Source organism: Lissotriton vulgaris, chromosome 11 (assembly GCF_964263255.1).
Source record: "Lissotriton vulgaris chromosome 11, aLisVul1.2, whole genome shotgun sequence".
NCBI classification, from domain to species: domain Eukaryota; kingdom Metazoa; phylum Chordata; class Amphibia; order Caudata; family Salamandridae; genus Lissotriton; species Lissotriton vulgaris.
The window spans coordinates 229400502-229426716 of NC_141699.1; positions in this window are offsets into that span (position 1 = coordinate 229400502).

Sequence of the window (26215 nt, forward strand, 5' to 3'; positions counted from 1 at the left end):
CGATATTTTTTGTATATTTATATAAGTAGAGAGGTAGTCGATGTTAGTGTTGTCGATATTATTGTAGAAGGTAATGTTGTTTTAAAGATAGTCGATAATGTAGTAGTCGATATTAAAGTAGTCGATATCAGTGTTAACGATATTAGAGTAGTCGATAAAAAAATATCGATATTTGTGTCAATCCTTGTTTAGGTATATGATGACGATATTTTTGTAGACGATATATATGTGACGATATTTTTGTAGGTCGATGTTTTTGTAATCGATATTTCATCATGGAACCGGTATTTACAAGACAGCATAACTTTTTGGGATTGTTTTAAGCTTATATTTTTGTGCGCTAATAATAACGTGTGATAAATAATTTTACAAATATTCCTGTATAAACAAACTGAATTTATATAGTTGCAACTAAAACAAATTTCAGATGATGTATAGAAGGATAGGAGTGGGGGAAGAAGATTCTCCCACATCACCTCCAAGCGTTGGAATTATCTTCCAAACCACATTTATCTTCAGGACGACTATATGTCCTTCCGTAGACAGCTTAAAACTTTCTTGTTCCCCGCTGCCTAAAGCTGGTCATTTGTGTAGGTTCTGTTCCTAAGTGCTGGGAGGCCTTCTGGTAGCCATGCCCACTACAAATGCCAATTCATTCCTTCATTCATTCATTCATTCATTCATTCATTCATTCATTCATTCATTCATTCCTTCCTTCATTCCTTCATTCATTCATTACTTCATTCATTCCTTCATTCATTCCTTCCTTCCTTCCTTCATTCATTCATTCATTCATTCATTCATTCAAGTGGTTATTAATGTGTTTCAGTTAGGCCACTTGTCTACACATGCCTGCAAACACCTTCATTTTTAACAAGGTGGTTGCCATCACAATCACTCCCTCCCCCTCTGCCCCAACCCGGGACGGCACACATCCTCTCCCCACGGGCTTCCCAGAACACAGTAAGTTGATAACATAGTTGTTTATTCTTCTGCAGTAATTGCCTTTCTAGTGCGGAGCTTGCTAATGTATGTATCTCATTGGTTTATCACTGGGTCCATTCATTGGGAGAAGGTCCTATTATCTAATTGTTTTATATTTGTTCGAACATCTCCACATGATATTAGTATAGGTGGTCTTGACAAATTTTTTTAGAACTGGGATGGTTCATATGAGTTAAGGTATTTCGTGAATTATTCTTGTGATTCACTAAGAAATTATATTTTTGTTCACACCACATTGAATCAGCAGCTTTTATAATTTACTATGCAAGAATTGCTTATAAGAACCAGATGATTCTTGGGGTGAGCCAGCTTTTAAATTCTACCAGGAATGCTGCTCCTTTCGTATGATTTTGCTTCCCATTGAGGGATAGAATATTTTTTTGATTTTTCATACTCTGCAAAATCCTTTAAATTTGTATTGCTCTAGACCTCAATTATTGCATGGACCCTATTTTTTAATGCATTGTTTTTACTCTGCTAATTGATGTTTGGGAAGGCGCCTTAATAGGAAAGCACATTGCCTCATGAAATTAAGCTTTAACACAACCTCCTATCCAGTAAACTGTAGGAGAACCAAATAAGGTAAATTTAGAGGTGTTCAAATTTCGGGGTACAGTTTTGCTCCCACAAATCTTGATAGCAGAGGAAGGCTGCAGGTTAAAGAGCACCTCCTTTTTCCAAAGAGACCCTAGTTCCTTTGTTCACTAGTGCCCAGTATATGTAGATAGCGGATTTTCTGGCGAAGTTCCTGGTGTCGAGATTATACTGTGAAGTCTGACTTTTAGTGCCATTCCTGAATGCTTTGGAGTTTAAATATGAATAGAGCAGTATTATTTTGTGAATCATGAGCTTTTGAGTTGTTTGTGATGGGCTGCTAAAGTTTTAGATTTGTGTGATAGATTGGTATCCAGTATGTGAGGTATTTGGTAATGCACTGTTGCTTTTGGGCCCAGTTGGTGGTTTAATCACTGTTGTGCTGTATTATTCATATTTGTGAATCTTGTTTCATAAAGAATTGTTCATGATTGTTGTATTTTAGTTATCAGAATTTTCAAAATCTAAGATCCTGAGATATTGTGGTTTTCTTGCTCCATAAGGTAGTGTGTAGTGCGAGGTACTGTATGCACACAGGTAGGGATTTCTGAATTAACACGTTTTTCTTTTCAGGGTGGCATGTTTCATCTGGGTTAGTGTGCTTTACTTCTAATTGCACTGGAGTAGTTGCATTTGCAGTGAAGGGTGCTGTTATTTGTTTTTGCCTGTATCGATTGTGAGATTTGTCTTACCATAACCTGCTGATTTTCTTCTGAGCTTAAGCAGACACGGTTTTTGTGTGCAAATCAAGTGAGAATGGATTTGCAATTGGTTTTCTCATTTACAGAATTGGTGTGCTATGGTTTGTCAGTCAGTAGGGGAGGCAAGCACAGATTGCTGGCACATCACCAAAGAGCTGTGCTGTCATTGGTTAGTTGTTGACAGAGTTGTGCTGTGATTTGTTGAAATTTGACAGAGGCATGCTAGGATTGATTGCTTTTCCCTAGTTTGATTTTTGGTATCTATTTGAGTCAAATTATTGGGTGCTGTGTTGACAAAGCCTGTATCTGATGAACCTTCCACTAAGAGTCAGAAACTACACGCTGAGGGAATGCCTGCATATGAAATGATGATGGAGATTGGGTTTGATATGTGTACCTGGATTTATGATTGGCATGACTATACTGATACAGACAATTTCCTTTAGAAGATGCCTTTAACATTAGAAAGCTACATTTCCTGAGGCAAACAATGATTGAAAGAAAACAGTTGCCTAGACCCACACAGTTTGAGGCATTTTTTCAAATGAGATTGAATAGCTACACAGAAATAAATAAATAAAATGGCTAAGCAAGTGAAGGGTTCATTTAGATAGTGGTTAGATAATAAGTTGTATCAACATGCAAAATGTTGGAGGAAGGATACGCTGAAGTGTGTGAGAGTTTTTCCTGCAATAATTAGAACAGAAGACAGTAAGGAAACGTATAAGGAACAAGAATAAAATCTTGATTCAGATGAGGAGGATCACTTTTTAAATGACCTTTTGATTTCCAGCCCTCTTCCATATACTAACAGAGCACAGGTAACTGGTGCCGTCCTGGTGCAATACCAGATATAGGTGCAGCAGGGGATAGCAAAACAGTAGATACAGAGCTCACCTACAGCTGTGGTTGTTAAAACTATAGCAAGCCCCCCATCTGAAATCAAAATGGCACAGTTGCAAGGAACTAGTAGAGATCATCTGGTTGTTTCTCAAATTCAAATTGATTCACTAGTAGTTGAAAAGACCCCGAAAGAGGGAACTATTAATGTTGACCTTTTGAAATCAAATTTGGAGAACTGTCACAAGGAAAACATGATTCAAAGATTATTGCCATACATTGTTGAATAAAATAGGTATTTGATCAAAGAAGCTGCCAGATGTGCACATTTAGCACATGATAAATTAGAAGAATTAGCTGATTAATGTGAAGTTGACATTAGCAAGATGCAGAATGGAAGAAAGAATTAAAAAATTGATTTTGGTCACAATTAACTAAAATAATTTGTTTAAATTACTTTAAGAGCCCACATTAAGAAAAATGATTTAATTGAGAAAACAAGGGAATAGAGTGACTTGAAGAAATAAAGAGAAAGATGGAAAAAGGGGATGGTTACAAAAAAAGAAAGTTAAGGAAACTTGGAGCAAGGCAAAAGTATCGTCTAATGATTCGAAAGTGGGATGGGGACCTATTTTGGCATTTCCATTGAGAGATGTGCATGGGGAAATTTACTGCAAGTTCTATGGACAAGAGCTTATCTTCATGCTATTCCTTAACGTTTTTCTAAACTACCTTAAGAGTCTGAAAGGTGGTAGAAGGTTGTTCATAGAGTGACAATGATTTCACACATTCTGTGAAATGGCTTTAACTCGTTATTTGAGATTGTAATCCCTACATAATTGTGGTCTGAATGTAAAGTTGCTGTTGCTTGACCAACTAAAGAGCCAGATAGAGTTGCTCTTATTAATGGTCCTACTAATGAGGCTGCTAATACATAACAATAAATGATTGAAGATTTTAAAAAAAGGTCCTGGGGACGGATATTAATTTCACAATGACTTTGGGACCTTGACTTGAGTTGAAAGAGGGCATACTTATTATGAGAGGTTCAAGCAGATTTCCAAGGGGAACAACAGAGTTGATATTTCCACACAAGATGGTATCAGTGGTTTTGTTTCTGCTTTTATTAGGGTGTGCATCCAGAATTGAGCAGTCATATGCAACAGAGTGAAATGTGTTGGCAGACAAAGAGTATTGGTGAGATTTACTGGCCAAACGCCAAAGTGATTTGATTGATGTGAATCAGAAGAGAATGAAGGAGAAGATGAAAATTGCCCAGAAAAAGTAATTTGAGAGAAATGCCTTTAAACGGTTTAGACATGGATTATGTTCAATCTGGAAATGCTGGAGTGAATACAGTGACTCAAATGTAAGTCATAAGAATGGGTAAGGGGTAAATGCAAATGTAGGGTGGAAGAAATGGCAAGATGGTGAATAATTCTGGACATAATACAAATGTTGAAAAGGAACAACGTTTGTTATTTCTGTGGTAAATTGGCTATTAGAAACAGGAATGTACACAATATGCAGATCAATCTAAAATGAGTGTGTTCCACAGATGCAGAAAAATACATTGTCCATTGTCCCAACCCAGTTGTTGTCTGTGCAGAATATCTATCATCAAAAAATATTTTGCACGACAATGCTTTTAGTCTCAGTGAGGCAGCAAAACATAATGTACACAATGCAATGTAGTCCAGAGAACCAACAAAATCCACTCATTCTGATTAATGATTCTTCTCAGTTTTCTTCACATGAAGGTGCCTGAGAGGGAAGGAAGATTACTAGCTTGCAACAGTCCTAGAGATAACTCCAAGTGGCCCATACATTGATGGTGAAGTCAATGACCACCCCATTTCATTTTTAATTCATATGGGTGCTACCTGTTCTACAGTTTGTTCTGTGGAAATTCCAAACCTATCCCTCTCAGAAAGAGGAGACAAGGATGAAGGGATCAGTAACAAACTAATTGTTAAGCAGGTTACAACATATGTTCCACTTAAAATAGGATGAATGGAGAATAAAGAACAGTTCAGTTTGTGCAATTCATGTCCTGTGAACTTGGGCAGGGAATTGCTTTGCAAAATGAATTACGTCATTTACTGCAACACTGGATGGTGTTGTGATTAAAATGCACAGCAAGGACTTAGTGGTCAAAATCAAATCAAAAGATTTAAGAGTTCAATTGTTTCAGGCTTCAGAAAAAGATGACCTTCCTCTAGATTTAACATATGTTGTCAAAGAAGAGGTGTGTGATTTTACTGGTGAAGAGATATGATTGTTACAAAAAAGTGCAGAGCCTGTTAAAATTAGTATAAAACCTGATGCAATTTTCCTCAGAATCAAGCAATATAAACATTAAAGAGAGGCAAACTAAGGAATGAAACATGTTATTGGAAAACTGATTGAGGAGGAATCCTTTTGGAAATAATTTGTAGCCGTTGCATCTCTCCTGTGATGGGGATAAAACAACACATTGGGAGATGCTGCATTGTGCAGGACCTTAGGAAAGTTGATACACTTGTCATCCCATGGTGTCCAGTGGTATCCAATCCTGCATTGATTTTGTTCCAAATTCCTTCAGATTTAGAATTGTATACAGTCATTGATTATGCAAAGCCTTCTTCTCAATTCCTCTTCACGAGGAAAGCTGGTTTCTTTTTGTGTTTCAGCCCCAAAATAAAGTTCTCAACTTCTCATGTAGTGTAGGGTATACATAAGGTACATAGGATATGTCGAGTTGAATGCACACTGGAATTTCCTGCTTGCAGTTACAAACAGTGGTTTGTTATGGACAATAGGGCGTTAGAGAATACACACCTAACCATAGAATTGAAAGGGGGTGAGTCTGGAACTATATGATAGATTATTCCAGTACATTATGCTCTCATGCCTAGTAGACGAATGCTAACTAATGTCCAGGGTACAGGGATTTTTTGGTTATTGCCAATTGTTGAAGAAAAGGGCGGATATTTTCAGTTGTACGAACCTTTACAAGCTGTTAAAGGTCTCAATGGACTCCTGCTCTTTGCAGCCTCTTTACTGCTTCATTTATTCTCATTTAAACCCCACGTTACGGGACAAGCGTGGTAGCTGTAGCTGGTTGCTGCAAAGCATGGGCCTCACCCCCGCGGAAGCAGCCCTGCTAGAACAGGGTACAGCTTGCGGGTAGGGATTAGTGTGCAGCGCTCTAGCCCGGAAGCTTGGGAATATTATACACTAATCATCAAGCATGGAGTTATATGTACAGCTTTTAAAGAGATGCCAATATTCATCAGCCATTATTTCACAGTTGATAAAGGATGTTAAAAATGTGAACACAGCAAGCACTTACTGGAAGTGGTTGGCAGCCTCTCTTCGATTGAAAATAGGTGCTTTGCAGGTGGAGAGGTGGAGAAGATGGGAGTAGGCTTTCATCAGATGCCTGGCTTATTCACCATTGGTAGGGGTTCCCAGATTTGGAATGGCGGGAAAGAACTGGACTATAACCAAGGTACACTAAAGTACTAGTTTAATTTTTAAAATGGGGAGGTGGAAACTCACGCAGCCTATTATGGAAATAATAGTACCGGAATTGGAGTAATTGTGAAGTGGAGGTTCAGCATGTGCCCTGTAATGACACAGAGGGGCAGGTAACCCGCTCTACAAAAGGGTTGCGGGGAATGAGATTTTGATATCAAATTATGATTATGATCAATTTAATAATTTATCTCATTCGTCATTTTTGGACCGTTTATATCTGTCATTGAGTAAAAGACAGCCCCACATAGGTTAGACAAACCCCATTAACTGACGCCACTCTGAAGAACCACTTACAACTGATAAAGTTTTAAGAGTTTTATATAAAGTTATTTTGAATGCGATACAATCCACTCAGGATAAAATCTCCAAGTATACCAAATACAAAATCAATTACAATATCAGAATCTTAAGCTTCGGTGTGAAGTGGTTCCTTCTGCGTCATCTGCAGTAAGATAAAAATAATCAAGTTAAATCTGTCCCTACTCTATGCTACGTGACATCCCTACTTCGCACGTTTCTTCCCTAAAAAGGTGTCAGCAGTTTGACTCCCAAAGAAGTTCAAACTCTCTTAGCCTCTAAAGGAAATCTTAAGTTTCAGAAGCAGTACCCTATCTGCCTACCCATCTGCTCTCTAAGGGTCCTCGGCCTACTGCTCCCTTGCGCTCTGATCTCTCAGCGCATCTGCTCAAGGCATCTACCTTCGCCCTTGCTCTGAGCAATTCGTCTCGCTGTTCCTAATCTCCCAATTGCTACCTCCTCCCCGGGGTGCTGTCCCTAAAATACACAATCACAGTGTGGGTGGAACGCCCCTTGACGCCCACCACGGACTTTCCCCGATGATGTCAACTTCCTGCTTCTTCCATTGGTCCACTCCTTGCGTCGTTCGTTAAGTTGACCTTTCTTTTTAGATGTCATCTTCATCATCTCATCGTCGACTTTTATTGATTCTTTCAGATCGAATATCATGTGAACTTAGACAAGGCTTTAACTTATCTGTACAAATATTTTAACCTTCTAGAGCCTGTGAATGGTCTTATCAAAACATAGTCCACCTCAAAAGTGTCTCTCCTCACGTTCGAGCAATAAGCTCCGTCCGGCATTGTCACCTTAAATCTAACAAGTGCTAGACTTCTTGGCTCTCACGTCCACATCAAGCTATTTACGACCTTTACAAGTCCACTAAATTACATACATTTGACTATGCTCCTGCAAACTCTTGGTCAGTTAGGTTACAAACACAAATGACCTAAACTCTTCCAACATTCCTACAGAAACCCTCTACACAGTATAACCTTTGGCATACATTTATATATTCGTACTTTAGCCAAGTCTTGGTTATACTTGAATACATTTTACATCGAATATATAATACATAGAACACGACTTCGTAATGTATAACTTATGCATTCTCCTTGGTTACATCGTCATGTAAGTAAGTTCTTTTACATTTATCCACGTTATTTCTCCATTTAGAGTTACCCACGTACACGAATTCTACTGTGCACGTTTTACATTTCGTAAGTATTTCTACACATTCCTAACTTTACCCATCATGTATACGGGCCTTCTAAATCTAATGCATTTTAACACGTAAATACATTTACATTTCCTATACCATGTTATCACATTAGTTGGCCTTTATGCTATAATCGCCAACTTTACATTACGATATGCGTTTCATTCCTACGTTTATAACATATACGTCTAGATATGGCTACGATATACTTTGCATTCAAATTGCGCTCTCTCAGTTCCCCCCTTTGATGACTTTTAGGAGTCATCACTAAAAGCAATTTGAATACATCTCTCATACTGAACTCGTTACATCAGTTCCTCTTTTTATCGATTCGAGTGCTCTCAGACTTTTATACTGTTGATCTTGTAGAACAGCTAGTCTCCTTTCTTGGTCTCTCATCGATCTTTGTAACTGGTTCGACCTATACCATTTATACAATTTTACTAATCCTATTAATGTAATTATGCAAATTAATACTATTAATACAGGCTTCAAAATATACCAAACTATACTTTTGCCAAGATTTGCAAACCAACTTCCAACCTTTCCCACTCCGTTTCCTACTTTTTCCCAAACATTTACTTTTGATAAATCTTCGATTTCTTGATGAATCTGTGTAATGTTCCGTATGACTTTCTCAAGTGGTTTTGAATTATCAGGAATATATGTGCAACATTCCTGAACTTTCAAAGCTTTACAAACTCCGCTTTCTTTTGCTAATATCACATCTAAAGCAAGTCTGTTCTGTAAAACCATTGCTCTAATCGACTGCATCTCACCTTCTACTAACATTAATGATCTTGCAGTACTAGCAGACAATCTATCCACGACTGTCGCTAACCTTCTAATTTTAACATCGTTAAGAATCAAGCCTAACAATGGAAACATCGCTCCAAATACATCTCCTACTACTTCCGCATCTCCTACTTCCCTTTTCGTTCTCGTCGAAGCCTTTCCTTCTATAATCGCTAAATCCTTTGCATGATATATTTTGGGGAAGATAATTGCCAAGTAACACGAACCATACCAATTGTCAGGCAGTTTTACATAGGCATTTCTCCCACATACAAAATACACATTCGGAATAGCTTGCATCCCTTTCATAAAATCTTTCGTGTAGTACTCTAGTTTAAAAGAGTGCTCGCAACTAACTTCACCTACAAATTCACTCTCATAATACGTCTTGCTTCGAGCTAAACATAACTTTCCTTTCTGCGTTCTATCCAATGCTATTGGACCATTGCTACCTTTCTTTTTATGTGCCTTCTCTTCTTCTGTCCAGTCTGTTTTCCATTGTCCTGACATTTTTAGAATCTTCTGCCGTCTGCATCGGTCATCTACTTGTGCTATAAACCTTTTCTCTACTTCTGATACTTTGCAAGTCAGATTATTTCTACGTGCATATGATGTATCTAGTGTGTCCCAAGGAAGAAAGAATTTAGCTAGTCTATCCTCCTTTTTGTAATAGTCCCACTTATTCATCTGCTTATAATTCGGAACTTCAGGCAGTACCGAATCATAATTTGAAAAGTAGTACTCAAATCCTTCTCTACCATAAAATATACTAAGCAGTAAACTACATGTTATCCCATAAGTTAATGGGAGATGGTGATATCTAATGCCTTCGTCTACAGAAGCCGGCAATTGCATACAAACGTAGCAATCTTTGGCCTCCATGGCATCGATATATTCGTACAATAATTTAGCATACGCATTTGACCTAAAGTTTCCCTGTGACTCGTCTATATGTAATCTACGAGCTTCATCTGCAAGTAACGCCTTTTCACGTATAACAGTGCTCTCCTCCTTCTTTCCCACAAGAGCAGGTTTCAAAGTCGTTACAGTTTTTACATATGTTATTTCTTTATCTTTCTCATGTCCTGTCATGTAAGATATCGTTACTACTATGATTATGAGGAATATCACTATTGCTATAAGTGTACCTACTATACATCTAACTTTTCTGTTTGGGTTGCCGTTCTCCATGTCATCAAAACAGCGTACCTCGTTCTCTAGCGAAAATTCTCTTTCCAGTCCTTAGTTGCTTGTTTGCTTTCACAGTCTTTAAAGTGCTTTTCTCATCAACAGGTATCTTTTTCACAAAACTGTCATTTCTCTTCTTAGCAGCAGACAACCCTAGCCCTTCTCCGTCCTCTAAATGTAATCCCTAATTTTATTCTTCTTTCCACTCGGCGCTAGGTTATCTTCTTCTCTATAACATACGTACAAAAGTCTTTTATGCATCGACAATTATTTTCGGACCTGCAGCTTTCACTACAATTATCAATAATTCAAAGCGAATAACCTTTTCTTCTTCTTCTGTCATTTGCTGACCAACTGTTGGAAATTGTAATCCTTTTAGCACTAGATCTTGAATTTTACTCAAACGTGGGGGTATGGGAAGTGTGAAAGTCAGTAACCCCTCAGTCTCGAGTCCAGGCGCCAACATCCATATCTCCACTGCCACAAATGGATCGAGATCGATTACTTTCACTCTCTTCACTCTCCCAGATTTCTGTCCCCAATACATCTGCTAGATAAGTCCACTCTGGGGTGGCGTACCTCCTGCAGGGCACACGGACCCTTCTCGATCTTCGTGGACTCTCAGTTCCTGAATCTGTCGTCTCTTCCTCCTGATCCGATTCTTCAGCGATCGGGGCAAGAGTTCTTTCCTTCTTTCTCTCTGAACTTGGCCTTTTCCTTCTCTCCGGCCAACTGGCTTCGTCACTCTTTGTCTTTCCGCTCCTTGTTCTAGGACCTGTCTCTTGGTCACTCTCAGTTTGCTCGATATCTGTGTCGGACTCCCAATTACTTTCTTCTCCTGAGGCGACTTCGGTCCCACTAGTGTCCTGACCTTCGTCTTCCTGTTCCAACACAGTTTCAGCTTCTTCGTTCACCTCCACAGCTTGGCTTTCCCCCTCTATGGCTTCTCCGCTTCCCGCCGGATTCTCATCCGAGAGAGGAGCTGTGTCTTCTGGAGGTGCTGGCACTCTTCGGGTGTGTGAGGCATGTATCCAGTTTGGCAGACCTCCACACTTCACTGCGGTATTCGTTACAAGTATGACTTGAAATGGTCCTCGCCAACGCACGTCTAAGCAGTTCTTCCTGACATGCTTCTTCACCAGGACCCAGTCTCCTGGACTCAGGTCATGGCACAAGTCTTGTACTGATGGAACCTCTGCAGCCTGGACCTGGAGGGACACAGAATTAACGGCATCAGATAATCCCTTGCAGTAGTCCAAGATCAAATCGTCTGTGATGTTCACTAGTGCTGCAGTCGGAACCGATGGCAATCTCATAGCTCTCCCCATTAGCACTTCATGTGGAGAGAGGCCTGTTCTTCTATCAGGTGTGCTACGTATGCTCATAAGAACTACTGGAAGTGCGTCTGGCCAACTCAGGGATGTTGATGAACAAACTTTAGCCAATCTGGACTTGATAGTACTGTTAATTTGCTCTACAATCCCTGAAGCTTCTGGTCGATAGCTGCAGTGTAACTTCTGATCAATATTCAAAGCTGAACACAGCATCTTCACCACTTCGCTATTAAAATGAGTTCCTCTGTCCGATTCCAAAGAGGATGGCACCCCAAACCTCGGTATCAATTCTCTAAGTAACAATTTTGCTACTGTAAGTGTATCGCACCTACGTGTAGGGTAAGCCTCAACCCATCTAGAAAATATGCAGACAATCACTAACACGTATCTGAGTCTGTTGCATGGAGGCATTTCTATAAAGTCAATCTGCATCCTATTGAAAGGCCCCCCAGACCTCCCAATGTGACTCAAGGTAACTGGTGTTCTCTTACCCACATTTAGTTGCTGACAGATCGCACATCGTTGACATACTGCTTCTGCCGCTACTCTAAACTTAGGATTGAACCATGTTTGTCTGAATACTCTCACCATAGCATCTCTTCCTATGTGTGCTGATCCATGCAATTTCCTTGCCATTGGACTAACAAGTTCATTTGGTAAAACTGCCCTTCCGTCGGCAGAAACCCAAAAGTTCATTTCACTTTTCCCGCAACCTGCTGTTTCCCAGCTCCTTTTCTCCTCATCTGGTGCATTTTCCTGTACTGCTCTCAATTCATCCCATGTATCTACAGTATCTAGTAACATAGTCAATTCAGTTCTTTCCTGGATTCCCCCCACTTTTGCATCAGTGTGAGAATATCCCTGCTCTGCGCAGTAACGCGCTACTTCATCTGCGTATCTGTTTCCTAGTGATACAAAATCCACATTTTTTGTATGCGCTACACATTTGACCACGGCTATGGCCAAAGGTTTTTGCAAAGCCTCTAACAGTAGTTTCACGAATTCTCCATTCCTAATAGGAGAACCCGAGGAGGTCATGTAACCTCTTTGAGACCATAACTGCCCATAATCGTGAACTACCCCGAAACCATACTGGCTATCGGTGTATATGGTGACTCGAAGTCTGTCGCCTGCTAAGCAAGCACGAGTCAAAGCCACAATTTCAGCTACCTGTGCGGAGTGTACTCCTTCCAGGCAAGCGGCTTCTATAACTCTGGTAATCGTGCATACTGCATAAGCTGCTCTCAGCTGACCGACATCGCTTCTTACGCATGAACCATCGACGAAGAAAATTTCGTCTGGGTCTGTCAATGGCTCATCTACGATATCAGGTCTCGGTTTGGTACATAGTTCAGTCACATCGAGGCAGTCATGATCTGTACAGTTTTCATCGTCCACTTCATTCGGAAGTGGCATCAAAGTTGCAGGATTCAAGACAGAGCATCTCTTTAGGGTCACATTCTCGGCAGCCAGTATGACTTGCTCGTAGCGTGTGAGCCTGCTATTCATCAGATGCTGAGTCTTCGTCCTGGTCATTAACAGTTCTACAGAATGTGGTACATACACTTCTAACTGATGACCCATAACTACGCTTTCAGATCGTTCAATGCTGACACCCGTTGCAGCTACGGATTTGAGACATCCGGGCAACGCTGCGGCTACTGGATCTAATGTAGCCGAAAAGTACGCCACTGGCCTGCGCGCGTCTCCGTGGACCTGTGCTAATACCGCTAACGCGCATCCCTCTCTCTCGCAGCAGTAAAGCAAAAAAGGTTTGGTGTAATCTGGCATTCCTAAAGCCGGGGCACGACATAAGTCCTCCCTCAGCTGCAAAAACGCCATCAAACAATCTTTGTCCCATGGTACCGGATCACTTACTCCTTTGTGCGTCAGTTGTAATAACGGTTTAGCCTTCAGTGAAAAGTTTGCTATCCACTGTCGACAATAACCAACCATGCCTAGAAACATCCTGACTTCTCTTTGTGTCGTAGGCGCGTTCATTTTCATAATCGCCTCTATTCTGTCTGGAGACACCTTCCGCTTTCCCTTTTCAATCCTGTGGCCCAAGTATTGCACCTCAGTCTTACAATATTGCAATTTACTTGGAGACACCTTGTGTCCGTTCTCGGCCAAGTGATTTAACAAGGTGATGGTGTCTTCTCTGCAAGCTTCCTCAGTTTCTGACGCAACTAGGAGGTCGTCTATGTACTGGACCAGGACTGACTTCTTGGTCAGTACTAGACTCTCAAGATTTCGTTTCAATAACTGGTTAAAGATCGATGGGCTCTCTGTATACCCCTGAGGGATACGACACCATGTTAAAACGCGATCTTCCAGCTTGAAAGCGAAAAGATACTGGCTCTCTTCGTCTAACGGTATCGAAAAGAAAGCCTGGCACAAATCTATCACGGTAAACCATTCAGCTTGGAACGGTATCTGAAATAATATCACTGATGGATTCGGTACCACTGGACAACATGAGACAACAATGTTATTAATCTTTCGAAGATCCTGCACTATTCTGTATTTTCCACTAGGCTTCTGCAAACCCATGATCGGGGAGTTACATGGACTACCCACGATCTCTTTCAGTATTCCCTGCTTAATCATGGAGTCGATCACAGGCTTTATTCCTGCAATCGTCTCTGTCGTTAGCTTATACTGTGGTGTTCTTGGATACTCAGCATGGGGTCTTACCAAGATTTTTACCGGTTCTACTCCTTTGATCAATCCTATTTCTTCCCCAGTAAAATCCCATACCTCAGCTGAGACTTTCTCTCTCAAGTCTTGTGGGAGCTCCTCCACTGTTAAGGTAGGATAAAGTTCCACACACTCTTTTGAGTTTACGACTTTAAAGTCAGCATCCTCGTCATTGGTCTGCACTTCTACTCCTTCTGGTGTGCAATGTATCGTGCAGTTCAGTTTGCACAGCAAATCTCTCCCTAATAAGCACACAGGACTAGAATCGCAGATCACAAACTGATGTTCGTCACTGTAATTCCCTATCCTTACTGACACTGGTTCGGTCAAGGGATTTGTCATCCTTTTGTTCGCGACTCCTACCACCTGAACCGTTTCTCCTGATATTGGCAGACCCGGGACTACCGCAGATCTTAACGTGGATCGAGTGGCCCCTGTATCCACCAAAAAGGTTGTAGGACATCCCGCTACTTCAGCCTCTACGTATGGTCCTCTCTGATCTACCTCCAAAGCGGCTCCTAGAGTACAGTCTTCCTCCCTATTCGCCCGCTGCCCTGTAAGAGGATCAACGTAGTAGCATTCCTCTCCTCCTACAAACAATGGCATCTGTCTGTAGGTTTTCCCTCCGTTCGAGATGCGAGGTGGTTGAGGAAACGGGGCTCGAGGAGTCTGAGTCCCCCCTTTGACAAACTTGCCCTTCGGGACTGTGGCTCCCTTAACCACGTTGTTCTGAACCTCTTCCTCCTCCTGCTCAAATTCCCCTGACTCAACATTGTAAGGACACTCGCGTCGCCAGTGTCCCACCTCATTACACTGATGGCATCTCGTCGTCTTTTTCAGTGTCGCGATATCCATTCTCGGTCTCGGTCTTTCTTCCTCATCTCTGCTCTGATTATTCTGTTTCTTTGCCTGCATTCCTGTTCCCTGCTGCCGCGGTTTATCCTTTCCAGCAGCTTGCATTTGCACTAGCATTAACTTTTCTTTAAGCTTCTTTGCCTTATAATCTATCTCGTCACTACAGTACCTTGCATATCTCAGAATCTCATCTAAAGGTTTGTTCTGCCAACAGATCAGATGCTGTTGGATCATTAGGCATATTTCTGGTCTCAATCCTAGGACAAACTTTGAAACAAACTGTCCTATATCCTTGGGATCCATCACATCTAACCCGGTGTATTGCTTGAATGCTTTCAGCAATCGCTCGTAAAACTCATGAACTGTCTCTTTCGGCTCCTGAGTAGTTCGATCTATCTTTACCCAGTCTATGTCTTGCACTGGCACTTTCTCTTTTAGCCATGTTATTACCCTCTCGTACTTTTCCATGACTCTAACTGATGGACCATTTGTCCGAATATTTCTCGGTGGCTCACAGGTAGGCCATTCGACACTAAGCTTGCACGCCGTCCACAAGTCTCCGGGTACTACGATATCGAACAGTGTGTTCAAATCGATCCACAGTACCTTCGAGATCTTCACGAATCTTTCTACCTGCTTATACCACTCGACGGGATTATCTCTAAGCTTTGGGAAGGAATTGGTAAATGCCGCCAAATCCCCCCTACTCCAGGGCACATGAACGTAGCTTCCATTCGCGATTTCTCGCAAAGGGAAGGCTTCCATTCGCATCAAGCCTGTGTCCTGGGACTCCTCAAGCACACTCCGTCTAACGGAGCCCTTTCTGGACCATCTTTCCTCCCATCTATCCAGATCTCTCCATATTCTGATACTTACGATCAATTCCCTTATGTGTACCTTCAGCGCGATTGTTCTGCGATCATCCAAATCCTGATCCGTGCAAGTTAGCCTATGGTTACTCTGTAAAGCCTTAGTTCGTGACAGGTCTACCATATACCTGTTTGCCAAATTAGATAAGTTCTCATGAGCTGACCTCGCTCTTCGAGTAATATCTTTGGATAGGAACAGTATCTCATCTGGTGTATACGAGGCTAATCTCTCTAATGACACTGTACCATCAATCAATTCATCCAGATCTGCCTTCAAACTCATTACGTCAAGCCGTTTTGCTTTTATTTCAGCTTTCAGCATTTCAGTTCTATGTTCTTCTCTCATATCCCTCTCACCTCCACTATGCGCCCTACGCCTGAGCACAGGTGAGTTATGAGGAGTCTTCCTTCCATCTCTTCGTTCCCACCCCTCTAGATCCCAAGCCTTTCCATCTCCACGTGGGGTATGGTGGAATAATGCTCCGTCCCCCACCCCTACGTTCCGATTTTTAGGCTCGGTTTCTCCAGATGTGAGATAGGATCCACCGTTCTGCTCTAACCCACTATAACTCGCTTGTTGTCTGGTGTCGCTTAATAAACGATAGGATCCGTCACGACCCTCCATGTTCCCGTGATCTCTTTCGCGATCACCGGATGGATGGCGAGACGTTTCGCGACTTCCTATGTTCTCCTGACTCCGTCCACTATCGCCGGATGCATGTCGAGACGTTTCACGACTCTCCATGTTTCCGTGACTCCAATGTCTCACATCTTCACCTGGGGCGTGGTGTGTGCACCTAAAGGTATTCTGGTACTCCTGTGTCCTACGTTCCCCTTCACTGAAGGTGACGCGAGGCACTTCGCCACACCCTGCGCTTCTGTCTTCGCACATTAGCCTATTGCCGCTATTGGTGGGACAAGTATCTCTTCTGCTCTCTTGACTTCCTCTCTCCCACTCGGGGCTGCTTTCGTCAGCTCCACAATGAGAGAGAATCCTGTTGTCCTGCTCTCTCCACTCGGATCCCGTTTCTAAACTTCTATTCCGAGCCTCTTCGGCAGCGTCCCATTCTCTCAGATATTCCCTTAATTCCTTATGGGTTTTCGGTTTAGGACCCCTCCAATCCATTGGTCCTCTTCGACCTCCCTGTTCTACCCTGGGACCCGTTGCAGAATCTAATGGGGTACTCCGACTTATTGGTGCTCGTATTTGCCTTTGGGGATTCATTGTGGCATTCCTATTCTCCACTTCTGCTCTTTCATTGTCCCATTGTGCCTGTTCCTCCTGCTGGACCCCTTCCGGGTTGTAGATTGACACAATAGGGCCTATGGTAACCGGAACCTGCAAGGCGTCTGGCATTTGGTATGACCTAGCGCATTGCGTCTCCGGAACCTTCTGGACCACAAATCTTCCCACTACTCTCTGTTCAGAACTAGTGCGGGGTATCTCCTCAGTCTTGTTAGCGTCCCACTCTGTTACCGGGATCGACTTATATTCCCCCCACCTAGCTCCGTCCGTTTGCGGTAATATGGGACTCGCAAGTTCACCACTGTATGGAGGTGGTCTATCTGTTAACAACCTTTCTATTAGATCCTCCTCCTGCTCGCTTTCCTCATCTTCTTGTTCTAGAAGTTTCCTTTCTCCCGTAGCTTCTATCATGGTGAACAGTTTGTCCGCTTCTATCTTCTGCACCCTCCATTTCTTAGCTTCCTCGTCCCATTTAGCATCCTGCACTGCCTTTACCGATCTTCTCACTCTTTCTTGGCGCCTCTTTACGCCCCTTTCGTGTGCTGTTCTAAACCACACACCAAGAGCTTCAAATTGTGTTGGCCTCGGTAGAGGTCTCATTGAAAGCATCGTCGCCTTCAGTTGGTTCAACACTTCTAATTTAAACGTTCCGAATCTTGGAAACGCCAGTTCTTTTTGCCCTTCAGTTAACCTATGCCACTCGGAGATCCATAATATCGAATGTAAGCCTACGTTGGCTGCCATATGATATGCTGGTGTGCCTTCTGGTGGAGCTTCTTCTCCGGCATATAAATTTCTCCTTTTTCTTTTAAAGATTTTTCCTAAACCCTTGAAACACTTCATTTTCGTTAACGTACGATACTCCTTACTTATTTGCGTCTGGATAACAACCACCAATCCCTGTACGACTCTCGCTAATCAGCCTATCCCAGCACGGTTCTACGCTGACGTCACTTCTCTCTTCTTCAGCAGTTTCTCTCGTTTCTCAGCTCGTCTCACGATTTCGCATGCGTTTTCATTCATACATTGAAAAATGACTACTTCCGTCCAAGCGATCACTTTTCTCTGACTGTACGGCCACAGTCTAACTGTAATTGCTACCTCAACTGGCACAGCGTCTTTCCTCTTACGGTCGAACACTTGCCTCAACTGATAGGTTACTTACACACAGTAGACGTACGACCAGCGTCCGCTACTCATTCACTCACACATACGCTCCCCCTATCATCGGTCTGTCGGGAAATCAATGGTACCTCATGACCCCCTTTCAATGGTAGACAAATTACTCTGGGTGTTCGATACACCCGAACCACTTAAGTCCTCTGGACATAAGATTTCATCCAGTTGCGCGCGCTCACAACTTTCCCTCAATCACACTACAGGCATTCAACTCCGCTTGACATTACAACACAGGAACAACATGAAACACCGCAATCTTACAACGCATGACCCTTATACTCACTCTCGACCGATTCTGCTGCTTTTTCTCTCGATACACCGTCAGCACCGTCTTCGGCTGCAATTCTTCTTCTGGTCGACGATGACTAGGGACCTTGGGGTAAACTAACCTGGCCTAGGTCGTCTTCCTCAAGAAGATAACCATCAAATTCTGCTACCAACTGCGGGGAATGAGATTTTGATATCAAATTATGATTATGATCAATTTAATAATTTATCTCATTCGTCATTTTTGGACCGTTTATATCTGTCATTGAGTAAAAGACAGCCCCACATAGGTTAGACAAACCCCATTAACTGACGCCACTCTGAAGAACCACTTACAACTGATAAAGTTTTAAGAGTTTTATATAAAGTTATTTTGAATGCGATACAATCCACTCAGGATAAAATCTCCAAGTATACCAAATACAAAATCAATTACAATATCAGAATCTTAAGCTTCGGTGTGAAGTGGTTCCTTCTGCGTCATCTGCAGTAAGATAAAAATAATCAAGTTAAATCTGTCCCTACTCTATGCTACGTGACATCCCTACTTCGCACGTTTCTTCCCTAAAAAGGTGTCAGCAGTTTGACTCCCAAAGAAGTTCAAACTCTCTTAGCCTCTAAAGGAAATCTTAAGTTTCAGAAGCAGTACCCTATCTGCCTACCCATCTGCTCTCTAAGGGTCCTCGGCCTACTGCTCCCTTGCGCTCTGATCTCTCAGCGCATCTGCTCAAGGCATCTACCTTCGCCCTTGCTCTGAGCAATTCGTCTCGCTGTTCCTAATCTCCCAATTGCTACCTCCTCCCCGGGGTGCTGTCCCTAAAATACACAATCACAGTGTGGGTGGAACGCCCCTTGACGCCCACCACGGACTTTCCCCGATGATGTCAACTTCCTGCTTCTTCCATTGGTCCACTCCTTGCGTCGTTCGTTAAGTTGACCTTTCTTTTTAGATGTCATCTTCATCATCTCATCGTCGACTTTTATTGATTCTTTCAGATCGAATATCATGTGAACTTAGACAAGGCTTTAACTTATCTGTACAACTTTTTTAACCTTCTAGAGCCTGTGAATGGTCTTATCAAAACATAGTCCACCTCAAAAGTGTCTCTCCTCACGTTCGAGCAATAAGCTCCGTCCGGCATTGTCACCTTAAATCTAACAAGTGCTAGACTTCTTGGCTCTCACGTCCACATCAAGCTATTTACGACCTTTACAAGTCCACTAAATTACATACATTTGACTATGCTCCTGCAAACTCTTGGTCAGTTAGGTTACAAACACAAATGACCTAAACTCTTCCAACATTCCTACAGAAACCCTCTACACAGTATAACCTTTGGCATACATTTATATATTCGTACTTTAGCCAAGTCTTGGTTATACTTGAATACATTGTACATCGAATATATAATACATAGAACACGACTTCGTAATGTATAACTTATGCATTCTCCTTGGTTACATCGTCATGTAAGTAAGTTCTTTTACATTTATCCACGTTATTTCTCCATTTAGAGTTACCCACGTACACGAATTCTACTGTGCACGTTTTACATTTCGTAAGTATTTCTACACATTCCTAACTTTACCCATCATGTATACGGGCCTTCTAAATCTAATGCATTTTAACACGTAAATACATTTACATTTCCTATACCATGTTATCACATTAGTTGGCCTTTATGCTATAATCGCCAACTTTACATTACGATATGCGTTTCATTCCTACGTTTATAACATATACGTCTAGATATGGCTACGATATACTTTGCATTCAAATTGCGCTCTCTCAGGGTCAATTAGGAATTATTTTCAGGCTACCAGCATGCCTTTCGATTTGTCGTTAGTCAATGGTACCCTGGTCCAAGTTTGGACTACTTCATGCACCTCTTCATCCTTGGAGACTAAATTGCACAGCACCAGTTATAATTTTCCTTTGGCAGCTGGCATTAATAACCAGTGTTTGCAATCATGTCCGAAGTTGATAGGCGAAGTTTCAATAGGAGATAATTTAAGTTTGCAGCAAGTTTAGCAGAACACCTTCAAACCTGCCACAGCCTCCAGCCTGAGTCACAATGGGGTTATAATGGATCAAGTTCTCACCTCACTGTCCCTGGCTTATAAGATCGGCCATAACGAACATAATACTCAACTGGCCCGAAGCAACAGATAATAAAATCTTAGTAGTTGCTCAAATGCTGCAAAGCAAGGATTCACGGAGTTATCAAGTCTCACTTTTATGCACAAAATTGAAAGCTCCTTCAGAAACTATTTTATTGGTAAATACAACCACAAACTCTCCACCCTTTATCTCAGCCAGCAATGGTTGGCAGTGGAAATGCCATAGTTCAAGAGCAAGGAAATCTTTTGAATCAGTTTTTAGCTGCCATGGAAGCACAAATAGAGGATAAGCTTAGCCAAATGCTGATGGGATGGAGAGCATGTAATTACACCACGATTCCAGATCTGGTTTCGGAAAAGATCTCATTGTTGGGGGATATAAGTGCCCGGCAGGACACAATGGCCAGGGCGCTTCTATGGCAGTCTAGCAAAAATGGAACTCCAGATAGATTTTCTTCAGTCATTTGCAACACATCTCACAGAAATAGGGAGCAAACTAATACAAATGAAGTGCACTGAAATTGGATAAACCTTGCCTAACTTCTCCTATTATTAATAAGCTCAGTGCTCTTCCAGAAGTATTGAGTGCATTGTTGAAGGCATTACAAACTCCAAGGTAGATATATCTTCACTGGAAACAGGTTTAATGCCAGAGGAGCTGGCCAGTGTAACAAAGGGGAGACAGGGGATGAAATATTATGCTTCCAATCTAATTCAGTTGGTACACAGTTAGAGACAGACGGTGTTACTCAACTGGGGAAGTATTAGCGAGAAAGAAGCTTGATGCTTAGAAAACCCCTAATTACAAATGACCTGGCCCCAGGCTTTCAAACCTGCAGCTCCGCAGTGAACACAGTCGGGACAAGTCTTTCAAGGAAGGCAAAAAAGAAACTAAAAAAGCAAACGAAAAAACAATGCTTATTAAAAAGAGTAATTCCTAAACCATCATCAATGAACCCTAGTAATGTATACCCAATATTCGAGCAGACAAAGTTGGCTAAGGATCATTTAATATTATCTAAAGACTTGGATTCACCGAGCTGGTTAGGTGATAATGAAATAAATATACAGATTGATCTTCCTACCGACTTGCCTTTGGTGAAAGTAGCTTTTAATGTGGACTGAAGGGATAAAACTTATGGGCAGCAGCAAGATGAATACATAGGGGCTGATTTACAATAACTGGTGCATCCCTGCATGTTAGCAGGGATGCGCCAGTTATTGTGCATGACTCAAACAAAACCTTGCGCCACCTGTGATGCGCCGCATTTACAATATGGCGCACCATGGCGCAAGGATAGACAGATGTCTGACGCATCTGCCGGCGTGAGGGTGATGCAGTGCTGGAGTTGTGTCACAAGCGTGACGTAACTACAGCACTGCTCAGGGGTGGCCTATACCTAATATGCTGCATGACTCTTCACACATCCTTCAAGCAGGCGTAAGGATTAAATGCAGCGGGGACGTAAAACGGACTCTTGTAGATTTCACAGCATCACCTTTACGGGGCTTCTTTGAGATGGAACGCCTACCCTCCATACATTATACCTGACACAGGTATAATGTAGCTCAGGGCTTTACAATGTGATGTATCTAACTAGATGTGTCACATTGTAAATATGTTGCATAGTAGCACATTGTTTACGCTGCTGCTGCGTCACAAAAGTGATGCAACGGAGGTGTAAAAGTGTCGCAAGGGGCTTGTAAATTGTTAAGGATGCACGCACACAAGCAGAATGGGTGGGCCCGCATATATATGACCCAAGGCCATTACTGAGTTTCATTCAAGAGCCTATAATTGGAGATCCCCCCACAGGTGCAAAGCGGGTCAAATTAAGCAACTCGGATAGTCAGGGCCGCATTGTAGGACTAGATACCTGGATCTCCCAGAAGAGAGTAACATCTCAAGATCCCCAATAGTTATTTGGAGAAAGAATAATGACTGGGATCCGGATACTGGAGCTGGTGAACCTATGTGAAATTCAAGGTCCTAGTCATGTACAAAGCGTCCCAACTGAGCGGCTTCTACACAATTGGAATACAGTAGAGGGAATAACGGAATATGAAGATACCATACCAACTCAATAGGTGGTGTCAAGCTCCTTTCAAATCGGCAATAAATGGGTGATGGCCAGCGAGCCCCCGGAATTGGTCTTTATTCCCAGGATTTTCTCTAGGGGTCCTCAAGTTACGAGCTTAGACAGGAAAATTTACTGAAACTGTGTACCCACATTCCAGCTCTTAACCATATTACCTCAGAGGATTTGTTATGGGTACAATTTGACACTCCTGGTTTGAATGCTACAGGAGAAGTCTGGCGAACTGCATGGAGGAGTGGAACCTTGAGAGACACATTGTGGGTTGAAAAAGACATCTTTGCTGACTGGGGTATTGAACTTGTGAAATCTACCCCCGAAGTACCCGTATGTTTCATTTAACCCATTCATAGATCGGCTAACCCAAAGTGTTCCTAAGGGTAGAAACTGGGAATCAGAGAAAATAAAGAGAGAAAGAGCACTAACAATTGTACATTCACATAATCAGTGAGAGATGTTATTTAGTCCCTAAAGAAACATTGGGCAGGAGGCAGGGTGAGTGGCAAATGCCACACATAAATAACTGAGTTTTATGCCTCAACCTTGATGGGAGTATATGTCACCCAAACTGGGAATTGAATTTGAGGGCCTTAAGAAGCCCAAAACAATCGGTATGGATGTCTAATTCTGACATCTCAATAATCCCAGGGAACGTGGTAGGGCTTATAAAACCCATGGGTGTCTGTATTTGGATACTACCAGGGATTTTATGATTTTTTCTATTGACTCACGCCTAAGTCCTTTTGGCTGTCCCCCCGGGGGGTTTATCAATTTTCATCAAGCCATACTGTCAACTTAAAAGAGACAGATCTTGACAGTAACTGTTTGGCAGCCCAAGAGGGTTGTATACATGGTTTGAAAACAAACATAAAACAAATGCTTTTCATTATAGTCAATTGTTATTTGAATGCTCCCAGGAAAGCAAGGATTGGCTAGGTAAATACATTTCTTGAAAGCCTTAAAGACCTCCTTCTAGATTATCTGCATTACAAACTCAGAATCACTGAAGATTTTAATATTAGGGGGTTGGTTGAGAAAATTGTTGGAGTTTCTAATGTAAATACGGTTTATGGAATTATTGTTTTTATGAAAATCCATAATTTAGTGTCTGCTTAGTCAGAAGTTGAGGTGAGAAATAAGGATTTGATATTTCCACCAACCTGCAAAAATGTATCTACCATTGATTATACCGTTTTACCTACAGGTCTGGCTGCACGATTAAGTCACTTTGATATTTCGATTAGAGGAGGAAGTAACCATAATCCATTCAGGAGCATGCTGAGTCTTGCCTTAAAAACAGCTGATAAACCCATACATGTGGGTATTTTAACAGGTGAAGAGTCTGTGAAGGTAGTTAGAAGAATTAAGGGGCTATCTGAATACAAAATCATGGTTAGTACCTGGGTAAAAGATCTTGAGTTTATTTTCACTACAAATCATTTAGACGGTGCCCTACAGGTTTGGGGAAGGCTTATGGAGAACCTACATAAGTATTTATTGGAACAGGAGCGTAAGCCCAAAATTCAACAGGGGGTGCACAAACCAGCATGGCAAGGTAATTTTTGCAAGGCAATCATCGTTTCTAACAGTACGCTGAATCAAGTGCAGCGTGTCCACCGGTGTAATCCTTCTAAAACCACAGCCACAGTAGTAACATTGGCTAGAAGGTTATACAAATAACTGTCTGGGAGAAACAGAAGGAAAGAAAGGATAAAGAATGGGCCACAATCTTTTATTTATGAAAGGATTCGAATCCAGCGCAATTTTGGGCCCACATTAATAAATAAAATTGTAAAGTGGTCGGGAAAATGGTGTTTCAGATGCAGCTTGGGTGCGCCATATTGTTGAGCTGTATGTGCAGCAGACTGACAATCCAACCGAGGCTGGATCACCTGCCACCCCAATTTAAACCTTTAAAGGAAATTTGGTGGCCTCTGAACCAAGTCTACAACATCAAGAGGATTTGAAAGCTGGGCTGGGCCGGTCTGAGGCAGAGACCCATGGAGTTCAGTGCAATTTAACAAATAGTGGGGAGGTGGCAAAAGTATTAAAAAATCCGAAATCCATTGGAGCCCCTCGCCTGAATGGCCTGCCAGCTGGCCATTTTAAGGAGGGATTTATTGGTTGGGCAACAGTGTTGTCAGCTCTTTATAACTACTGTTTTTTAAGCTCTGATATGCCAGATTGCTATAGAAGAGCAGTGCTATGCCCTATATTTATGAGCAGAGATCAGACTGTGGCCGCAAATACAGATTGGTCGCCCTACTTGATATTGAGGCAAAAGTCCATGCCCAAACTTTATTACAACACTTTAAATCCTGGGTGGCTGAGGAGGGTATTTTGACATTCTTTCAAACAGGGTTCTGGGTGGGGGCATCTACGTAGACAATATTCAAGCCCTCTCTGCCCTCAGGCACCATGCCCTTCAGAGGAATAGATCACCTCTCTTGTGCTGTTTTATAGATTACAGCTCAACTTTTGACAGAGTGGATAGGAATATCCTCTGGAGGAAGCTTGAAGCATGGGGTATACCATCGAATTTGCTAAGACCCATTATGTCACCATAAACAGAGACATGGGTTCGGGTGAAAACTAGCACAACAACGGTAACACAGAGAGTAAAAACAAACTGTGGGCTAAAATAGGGTTGCGTTTTGGCACCCGTGTTGTTTCATTTCTACACAGCTGATCTAGGGAAAGCACTGGATGGATGCAGTTTTGTTCCCCCTAATCTAAGCTCCGTCTGATTACAAATAATTCAATACACTGACGATATTGTGGTTATGGATCATACCAAGTCAGGTTTGCAAAGGGCTTTAAACGCGATGGGTAGATTCAACAAGGCTAACCATCTATTAGTGAATCAGTCCAAAACTAAAGTCCTGATATACGTGGATTCGTGATGGAAGAAGCTAGCAACTTGGCAATTGGAAGGTAAAACCATTACTACAGCAAGGCATTATAAATGTCTGGAATAGTGTTTTAGTGAATCTGTTTCTGCTATTGCCCAAGGTAAAGATCTCAACAAGAAAGCGGCAGCAACTACTTATGGAATCGGTCAACAGAATCACTAATTAAGGAGCGCTTCTGCTTCCCCTACTGTAAGAGTAATAAAGGCAACATTAACCCCAGCCTTGCAGTATGGTCACTTTGCTTGTCCTGGTGTACTGGATGTTGCTTTGAAGTTATGTCACATCAGAGCATACAAACAAATATTCCATCAACTGTGACACACCTGATGCTCCAGATTAAGACTTGAGCTAGGGTTAGTAATTCAATCAATGGAGTGTTAGGCATATATTCTTCGATCAAAAGGTAAAATCTGTGGTGGAACAGGTCACCCACCCCACCCCCATCGAGGAGCGGAAATCCTTAGTCACTTGGCAG